Source organism: Dermochelys coriacea, chromosome 7, assembly GCF_009764565.3.
Source record: "Dermochelys coriacea isolate rDerCor1 chromosome 7, rDerCor1.pri.v4, whole genome shotgun sequence".
Taxonomy (NCBI): domain Eukaryota; kingdom Metazoa; phylum Chordata; order Testudines; family Dermochelyidae; genus Dermochelys; species Dermochelys coriacea.
This window is the reverse complement of record NC_050074.1, coordinates 35,222,220-35,232,267: the sequence shown is the minus strand read 5'-3', so window position 1 is coordinate 35,232,267 and position 10,048 is coordinate 35,222,220. Positions and strand designations below refer to the sequence as shown.

At 42.1% G+C, this 10,048-nt stretch overlaps 1 protein-coding gene across 1 annotated transcript in view; it reads right to left on the bottom strand.

The window, feature by feature from the left end:
- WNT7A (Wnt family member 7A) overlaps positions 1-8,308 on the bottom strand; it is a 121,912-nt gene extending 113,604 nt beyond the window's left edge. The window contains exons 1-2 of the transcript XR_005293981.2: positions 8,194-8,308; positions 7,073-7,174 (exon numbers count right to left, since the gene is read on the bottom strand). The gene's annotated coding sequence lies outside the window, so the exon portion shown is untranslated. The remainder of the gene's footprint in view (positions 1-7,072; positions 7,175-8,193) is intronic.
- Positions 8,309-10,048: the final 1,740 nt, after the last annotated feature.

Below are 10,048 nucleotides of genomic sequence, written 5' to 3'. Positions count from 1 at the left end.
TGCTTATATGTTATTTCTCTTTTGTTTGATCTGTCTTACTACATTACAACCTGAGACACTAATAGCTCATGCCCACTAACACATTCTCCCAACTGTGAAAGAAGGGAAACTGGCCCCAGGAAATGGTTGCTAGTGGATTTTCATCTATTACAATTCTGGAGATGACAAGGTATAGAAATTTCTAAGAAAAAATTCTGGTGAAGTTCCATTTCATCTTATCTAGGTCCTTGGAATGGTGACACTGATCTGTTTCCATATTCAATTTTCAACTCAGGAGTAGCAGTTAAAGATGACGGAGCAGTCCTTGTAGGAGCTTACTAGCAAGCTATAAAAACCCCTTAGCTGTGAGAGGGATACAGTTTTAATACACTTCAAAATGACAGACTATTCTGATCCAAATTTTCTCTAAAGGCAAAGGAACAAAAATTTAACACTGCAAGACAGCACGACCATAGTTGTAGGCAACCTGTTAAAGTTCAATTTAAATCAAAGCTCCAATACTTTTTTTTTTTTTTTGAAAATACAAAGGAGAAAACTGAAGATTCTAATTATGGTGGGAAAATTTTCAATAACTTTTTAAAATTTAAATTTTTATTTTCAGGGTGCTAGTTCTTTTCTTTCATCCCACTTTATAGTCAAACTACTGAAGTAGAGGGTTTTTTATTATTATTACTTGTTTAATGATTTTTCTTCTTATACATTTTAAACTTAAAATGCTCATCTATACTGAACACATGTCCAGGGTCACTAATATCCTCACTGTAAAAGCACCAGAAAAACAAAATCAGCAAGTAGCCCCTGCTAAATTTGCAGCTACTCCACCTTCTGATACAGTATATTGAACTTCCACAAATCAAGAAAGCTAAAATGCCCTGACAAGGATATACTTTATCAGAGTTTGCAATTTGAAATTAAGGGGACTTAGGCAATGAAGGGTGCAATTTTCAGAGTACAACTATGGGCTTTCATGCCTAACCTTAGGCTTGCCTTTTTTTTTTTTAATTAAAAATGTACTGAAAGTCTAAACTTTGTTGTTAACCCAATTTTGCTTTGTAGGAACAGAGTTCGCACCATTAGAAGAACTGAATAAAAATAGTTTTAGTCCTCAATAATCCAAATACACTTAACTTTAAGCCTGAATAGTCCCACTAAAGACAACTGGACTATACATGGTGAATATAGTTATGTATTTACTTCAATGTTTACAAGATCAGAACAATAATTTTCACTTTTTTGTTGTAGTTAATTTTGTACAACTCAAAATACTCTGCAACTAGTGGCTCCTTACAATATTTATAATGTAGCATATGAATTTTAAAGTTGCAATAGCACAAGTTTTCAAGTGGATTTACAAAGCATAAATCTGATTTAAATCAATGGTTCAAAGTGACTGTATCAAAGCATTTTACATTACTTCTAATTTCAGTAAATTATTGCAAACAGGAATATCAGATATTGTGGTCTGTTTTTAAGAACTGAGGGGTACTTGCCAGGAGTACTAGACATGTTTGGAGATGAAAGATTTACAAAAACAAAAATTAGAAAGTGACTATTGCGTACTGTAACCAACAAACTTTAAAAAGCTGTTAACTTCAGTGTATTACTTCTAAGGTAGTAAACAATCTGTTGGCCAGATATTGATACATGCTGCCTGTCGACAGTATGCGATAGATCAAATCTCTTCAGACAAGATGATACATTAACATAAATATCGGTAATAACTTAATGTACAAGTGATAGTACTATGGTCAGAAAAGTACACAACGCACCCTGATGCCCAAATCTTTGCTTAGTTTACTTAAAGACAATATAATTGAGATTTGAACAATGAATCTGAGTCCTGCCTTCTAATCAAACAGCTCTGCTAGTAACTTGCTGTGTAACTTTCAAGTCATTTAATCTGCATTTCATTTTACCATCTGTAAAACGGATGCAAGTGTTTACCTTCCTCCAGAGGCTGAAACTGTTTTACATACCTGAAGGGCCTTGAGGCCATAGATTTGTCAAGCAACACAACAGCAAGCCTGCAAGCAGCAACCTAGTTTTATCTGCTGTATCAAAGTCACCAGCTACTCCTAACTCCAAGACCATAAACTACTGAAGGTAAGTTATGTATATAGCAAAAAAACCCAATTAGATATCAGGTTGAGCATGCAGTGCTGATGCTGGAACAAACATTTTAATCTGTAAACAAAAATGTTTGACATAACTAAAATAAAAGTATAGAACAAAGCACCGTTTCTTCTAACTACAACCTCTCTGAACTGTTGCCCAATTTTTACATAAACCATTGACATTGCTTGTCTCACCATCTTTTCGAATCAACTACTATAGTAATACAGTCTTCCACTGAATAGAAGTTTGCCATTTCCTTTTTTAGTTAGCTGAGGAACTACAGCATTCTGACCGACTGTCTTTCACAGAACAAATTAGAGTGCCAGTTATTTATTTCCCCTGAAATGTCTGTTTCATTATGCATGTGTTTCCATTATGATATTATGTACTCCCATGATGGGGAATGTTTACTTCATCATATCAAGTATCAATTGTTTACTTCTGATATTTAATCCCCCACCTGATATGCTTTTCAGAGGGTGGCTTAAGAGAAATTTAATAAAAGGAAAAGCATAAGTTGGACTTGTGTCTGAATCAAAATGAAGGTGTCATTCTTTTAAAAGACATTGTAACAAGATGTCCACATGCATCCTTGTTTTCCTACTTCACTCCCTTGTGTTTTTCTGTGAGGATTAACACCCAAGAAAAATAGTTGATTTGTTCCCATTAACAGAGTAGTTGTCTCACGGCTATGTTAATTTCAGGTGTCAATATAAACTGATTAAAGGACTGAATAATTAAAGGTTTAACAAACTATGGGTTTGAATAGAGACTGGGAGTGGCTGGGTCATTACACATATTGAATCTATTTCCCCATGTTAAGTATCCTCACACCTTCTGAAACAAGTACTCCTGTTCTTTTTAAGAGCAGCAGCCCTGTTAGTCTGTATTCACAAAAAGAAAAGGAGTACTTGTGGCACCTTAGAGACTAACAAATTTATTTGAACATAAGCTTTCATGGGCTACAGCCCACTTCAAAGGATGCATGCAGTGGAAAATACAGTAGGATGATTTTATATACACAGAACATGTAACAATGGGTGTTACAATACACACTAACAAGAGTGATCAGTTAAGGTGAGCTATTACCAATAGGAGAGAAAAAAAACCTTTTGTAGTGATAATCAAGATAGGCCTTTTCCAGCAGTTGACAAGAATGTGAGAGGAACAGCGGGGTGGGGGAGGGGGGGTATAAACATGGGGAAATAGTTTTACTTTCTGAAATGACACATCCACTCCCAGTCTTTATTCAAGCCTAATTTAATGGTGTCCAGTTTGCAAATTAATTCCAATTCAGCAGTCTCTCACTGAAGTCTGGTTTTGAAGTTTTTTTGTTGTAATATTGTGACTTTTAGGTCTGTAATCGAATGACCAGAGAGACTGAAGTTTTCTCCGACTCGTTTTTGTTATAATTCTTGACATCTGATTTGTGTCATTTATTCTTTTACGTAGAGACTCTCCGGTTTGGCCAATGTACATGGCAGAGGGGCACCTTCTTGTCAACTGTCTGAAATGAGCCATCTTGATTTTTCACTACAAAAGTTTTTTTTTCTCCTGCTGAGAATAGCTCATCTTAATTAATTAGCCTATTACAGTTTGTATGGCAACTTCCACCTTATATGTATACATATATTTTACTATATGTTCCATTCTGTGCATCCGATGAAGTGGGCTGTAGCCCATGAAAGCTTATGCTCTAATAAATGTTAGTCTCTAAGGTGCCTCAAGTACTCCTGTTCTTTTTTTGACATTTAAATGGGATTCACAAAGGTACTCAGGTGCTTAACTCTCACTGATTTCAGTTTTCAGACAAAAGGTGCAGCAATCCATAACACAATTTAACTTTTCTATTGATCTATTGATCTTTAGAGCTCCTGGAATGTCTCTTGTAAATTTTCTAAGGTACTTCAACATGAAGGGATCTTCCAACTACTAGTTAAAATTTAAGGGGAAATTAGAAGACATTTGTCAAATGGAAACTAAAACAAGGATGATTTCTACTGCTCTGAAAAGTCATGCAAGTACTCAATTATTGTACCAATCCCCTCCAAATCTTCACATGTAATTATGTGAAGATAACTGTATTTTAGTCTTTTCACATAACCTATGCAACCTCTTAATTTGTATGCTCTCCATATAGATAGCAGGCTAACACCCAATACAAAAAATGTGGGTTAATTAGCACATTATAAAGTCAAAATACTATAAAATTAAGTCCTTACGAATTTAGAAGCACCCTTTAATTCTAACTAGTGTTTCAAGATAAGGGCTAGAATAGAATGATAAAACAGTTTAAGTACAATCTTTAGCAAACTTGATCAATTTTCAGTAATAAGTTACAAGACCTTCACTATGACAATTTTAATGGTTGTTCAGTAACCGTCCTTCCAATAATCCTTATTGTAATCAGAATTGAATAACTGAGAACTTGACATAACATTTAGAGAATGGCATTCTCTGGAGAAAGAACAAGAGTACTTGTGGCACCTCAGAGACTAACAAATTTATTTGAGCATAAGCTTTCGTGGACTACAGCCCACTTCATAGGATGCATAGAATGGAATATATAGTAAGAAGATATATATACCCACACACACTCTAAAGGTGGAGTATAAGAGGCTAATTAATTAAGATGAGCTATTATCAGCAGGAGAAAAAAAAAAATACTTTTGTAGTGATAATCAAGATGGCCCATTTACAACTGTCTAAATGAACAATCTTGATCTATAGCCTACGAAAGTTTATGCTCAAATACATTTGTTAGTCTCTAAGGTACCACAAGTACTCCTGTTCTTTTTACAGATACAGACTAACATGGCTGCTACTCTGATTCTCTGGAGACTATACCTAAAACAAGCTTACACCAAAATTAAAGCCTATACTATCAATATATAAAATGTTATGACAAACAGATCAAGCCAAATTTGATTATAGGAACCATTTATTAGAGATCTGTTAAAGTGAAGTCTCAATTACTAAACACTGGATTTTTTTCTATATCTTGGGATTTTAAGATACATTCACCTCTACTGTAAAGAATTAGAAGTTCAATAAAAATAAAATGCTTTTTGAAGTACAAAAAGAAAATCATAATTCTGCTCAACAAATGCTCTCTCAAACCCCCAGCAGAATTTGATCCTATTTTTCATGATCAATTTTATTCTTTAGGCACTAAATGTACATTTATATCCTAGTTGGATTCTTTTAAAAAGAGATCTAACTAGCAAATTTTTATCATTTTATTTATTTCTCAAGAGAAAAATCTTTCTAATAGATCTAAGAATATACATTTTTATAGAGAAATGAGTTATAAATGGGGGTAACAGGTTTCAGAGTAGCAGCCGTGTTAGTCCATCTTTGCAAAAAAGATAAGGTGCCACAAGTACTCCTTTGAGACTAAAATTTATTTGAGCATAAGCTTTCGTGAGCTACAGCTCACTTCATCGGATGCATCCGGTGAAGTAAGCTATAGTTCACGAAAGCTTATGCTCAAATAAATGGGGGTAAGTGGCTATGATGACCTTGAGTCAGAGGGAATTAGTTTACACTTACTATAGATTAAAACCTTATAGAGTTGAAGATTAAGCAGTGCAAGAAAATCATTAGTAGTATGTTAATAGCATACACCACAACTTTAAGGATTTTATGGTAAAGTAATACAAGGTAATGGCAAGACCTACTTGAGTACAATGTTGTTTTGCGCTCTAGCCTTTAACAGACTAAAAATTTAGCTGACAACTACTAGCCAGGATGAAAGTTAACCTGTGCCACCGCAGCTCCTGCAACAGCTACATATTTATGTATTTAAATATGAACCAACCAACAATTTAGTCTCTCTCTGACTTTACCTCTCTCTCTCTTACTGGCTTCACAGATGCCTAGAGTCCAAGATCCAAAGGGACTTTTGTGATCATGCAGTCTGACCCCATTAGTTGCAGGCTATAGAATTTCCCCCGCAAAAATTCCTAGAGTATTTTTTTTTTAAAAAATCCAATCTTGATTTAAAAATTGCCAGTGACGGAGAATCCATCACAACCCTTCGTAAATATTTTCATCTCTTAAATTACCCTCACTGTCATTTCCAGTCAGAATTGATTAGTTTCAACTTCCAGCCATTGGTGTTATACATAACTTTTTCTGTAGACTGAAAAGTCCATCATCAAGTATTTATTCCTGATGTAGATATTTACAGACTATCCCACCCTCAGTTAAAAAACAGAAACAAAAATTCAATACTCCATTTGCCTCTCTGAATTTATCCTCATCAGCATTTCCACTATCCTAGTCACACACAGGGCTTCCAAAATTTACTAGACACCTATTTACCAAAAGACAACTAAAATGAAGAGTCCAATTTTTAAGTACAGTATCCAGGTGAAGAACCAAGCTCCCACTAGCTGGTCCCTGAATTCCCACCAGCGTACTTCCTCAGTACTCTGCTCCTGGGCTCAATATTTTGTAGCCTCTGGGCAATAGGTGTCTGATAAACTTGAAACTCTGCCTTCCCCCAGCTGCAGGAAAGGAAAAAGGAACATTAGTACATTTATCAGTCTTATAATTGCAGTATCGCACGTCATTGTCATCAGTTAACACTTGCTCCTGAATAAATCAGAATTACATTGGCAGCTCTTCTCTCTGCAGCTGAACATAATCCAAATGTTTGTTTTATGAAAATTACAGCAACCAGTGTAAGTAGTAGATTGTATGATAAGCACTGGTAACTATATTGCAGCAATACATAACACAACTGATACATTCTAGATTGGGAATAGTTATCATCCCTATCTGTGTTAGATATAAGCAGCTATGCATAATAGCTGCAACCTAGACATATTTCAAAATGCTAGTGCTTAAATATGCAACACAAGTGCTTTGCAACACACTTTGGGCTTTATTAAGCATGGCATTCGTTCTGTAAACAGAAACACCTTTTTTTCTTCACGGAGCCTTTACTTACTCCACCAGGTCTGTTTTAAAGCAGAGTCACAGTTGTCAATACTCTGCAGGTCGTAGCAGCAGTTTCAAAGCCTCAAACGTTTTTGGCCAAATCTGTTGAAGCCTAACCAAGAGATAAAGCGCATTAGCAGTCGGTTACCTGTTCAAAGGGCACTGCAGTGTGAAAACCTTCGGTGAGGTGAGTTACATTCGCTTCCCCAGTCACTTCATCCCATCGGGGCTTATTAGCTGCGAGCTGCCCGTCCCAGCCACAGCATCCTCCTGCCGCACCTCAGCCGCCTGACGCTTGCGACTTCGGCCAAGGGCACTGGGGATGCCGGGTTTCCCGGCGGCCCCGCAGAGCAGCGGGAGCTGGGGCTCACCAGCCTCCCCGCGCCATTAAGGAGGCAGAGCTGAGAGTCTCCCCGAGAAGGGCGGCAGCAAAGCGGGAGTGGGCGGCTCACACCACCGACCGGTCGGGTCGGGTCGGGTCGGGTCCGGTCCGGCCGCTGAGGAATCAGTGGCTGCTCTTGGCCGGAGGGTTTCGGGGGGGGGGGGGGGAGAGCACCCCTCCCCGCCAAGGTCTCCCCTGCCCACAAACCTGATAGCGGAAGTGACGTTAACAGCCCCCGCAGCCTATCACTCATGGGAACGGAAACCATACAGCCAATCAGCAGCGCCCGGGGGCGGCACTTCCGGGGCTTCATGTTAGTGTGAGTGGGGGTGAAAAAACCTTAACTGCAAAAAACACGTGAGCGGAGGGAGATGGTTGAAAGCCCCCACCCGCGGCGGCGGCGGCAGTAGCGGCGCCATGGAAGAGCGCGGCCCCGCCGCCCCCGGGAAGAAGCCATGGGGCAGCCCGCCCCACGCACGCGGTCGCGCACCGCAGGCGGCCGCCAGAAGAGGACATGGTCCAGCCGCCGCGAGGGCGAGCTCGGCGTGCAGCCAGCACCGCCCCTCGGCCAGCAGGGATCCGCACCGCTCCCCTGCGGACCTGCTTCCGCGCGGCGCCTCGCTCCCTGCGGCCAGGCCTCAGGCCCCTCTGGCCGCCGGGAAGCCCCCAGGCTCCCTAGGGCTGCCAGCCCCGGAAGCCTCGAGTCGGGCGCTGCCCCGCGAGCCATGGCGGCGCTGCAGCCCCATTACCTGCTGCAGGCTGACCCGGAGCAGCGCCCAGGACCCGGATAGAGTCGCTCGTCGCAGCTGCCCTGTGGCCGCTCGTTGCGGTGCATCGCGGGAAGGGGGGGGGGGCAATGTCGCGTCGCCCCGCTCATTGGAGAAGAGGCAGGCAGGCACCGCCCCCGTGACGTTGCCGGGGGAGGTAGAGCGAGCCGTCCCTCACCGGAGATTCTCCATTCTCATTGGACCGAAGACCGGGTGACACCGCCTCTGTAGAGGGGGCTGGTTTCCTATTGGAGGAGAGCCCCGCCGCACACTTGCCTACTACCTAATTGGAGGAGAGACGAGGGTGGCTCCAAGCCCCGCACCCGCCGCCGAATGTCGGAGGAGGAGGCGAGTTCTCGAGTCGCGGCTTCACCTTCTGTTCCCGCCCCGCTCCGGGAGCCGAAGGGGCCGGAGCTCAGACCCTCCCTCGTGGGGGAGCGGGGTGGGGGCTCTCTCTCGGCCGCACACAATGCGGGGAAGCGGGGACTTGCTTTCCCCACCCTGCTGGAGGCAGAGCAAATCCAGTGTCGGGAGCTGCCCTTCTCCAGGGATGCTGGGACAATTTGTATAGTGGGGGTGCTGAGAGCCATGGAACCAAATACACCCTAGATATAAAGGAAATCGCTTCAAGCCCAGGGGTGCAGGAGCGTGTCCTACACCCCTAGGACCCATCCGTCTGCCCCAGTTTTCCCAAGACAGTCTGTGTGCCGTCCCTCATCATGCTGAGTTGCCCTGTTAAGAGCTGGGTAATCGGGAGTGTCAGGCATGCTGGCATTGGCCCAGAGCAGCTTGCACTCACTTGGGGAAGCAGGACGTTAGCGTCACAGTTCTGAGACTAATACAAAGGTCTTTTCATTGTCTAGCATGAGTGTCCTGGGATCTACTGTTCTGTAAATTCTGTGGCCCTGAATTCCTGCACCTCTGTATGTTCAGAACATGTGTTCATAACCAGAATGGCAGGATCTGTCCTTCGGAGGAAAAAGGAACATTAGTCCATTTCATCAGTCTTATGATCAGCCTTGGTCCAACCTGCAGAGCTGCCTCCCAATAATCCAAGCCTTTAATCCAAAAACCGGTTTGAGAAACGGGAATGATTGTATTTTAAATTGGTTTGTGCAAAGAGTACGCTGATGTGCAGCCCTGCCATTAAAGTAGTTCAAAACAGGAAGAGGAGTTGCCATCACAGGAGTCGCTGCTATGTGGTGATGCTGTGTAGCATCATTCTGTATGATGGCAAGAAGGGGAAAATGGGGTCAGAGAAAAAATATATTCTGAGAGAAGTTAACGACTCCAGCAGCCTTGCAAACGTACATGTGCATAGGCACGAACACCCATGTAGTATACAGCACTAGGTAGGGCCACACCCCTCATCCACCACAACTCTATTCCATATATGTAGGGCCCTACCAAATTCACAGACATGAAAAACACATCAAGAACCATGAAATCTGGTCTTTTGTGTGCTTTTACTCTGTACTATACATCAGTGGTCCCCAACCTTCCTGATGCAATAGCATATTCTTGTTCCCAGAAAAGTGTGGTGGGCACTGGACAACATGCCACCGAAATGCTGCCGAGAAGCAGCGTCATCAGGAAGTGTCGCCGCCGAGAAGCGGCAATGCCAAGAAGCTTCTCAGCGGCTGGTTGTCCGGCAGCCGTGCACCTCGGCAGTGGGTTGTCCAGTGGAAGCGATCCCTTGTCAGTAGGCAGGCGCACATAAATGTCCCGGTGGGCACCATGGTGCCCGCGGGCACCGCGTTGGGGACCCCTACTATACATATTTCACAGGGAAACCAGTGTTTCTCAAATTAGGGGCCCTGACCTAAAAGTAAGTTGC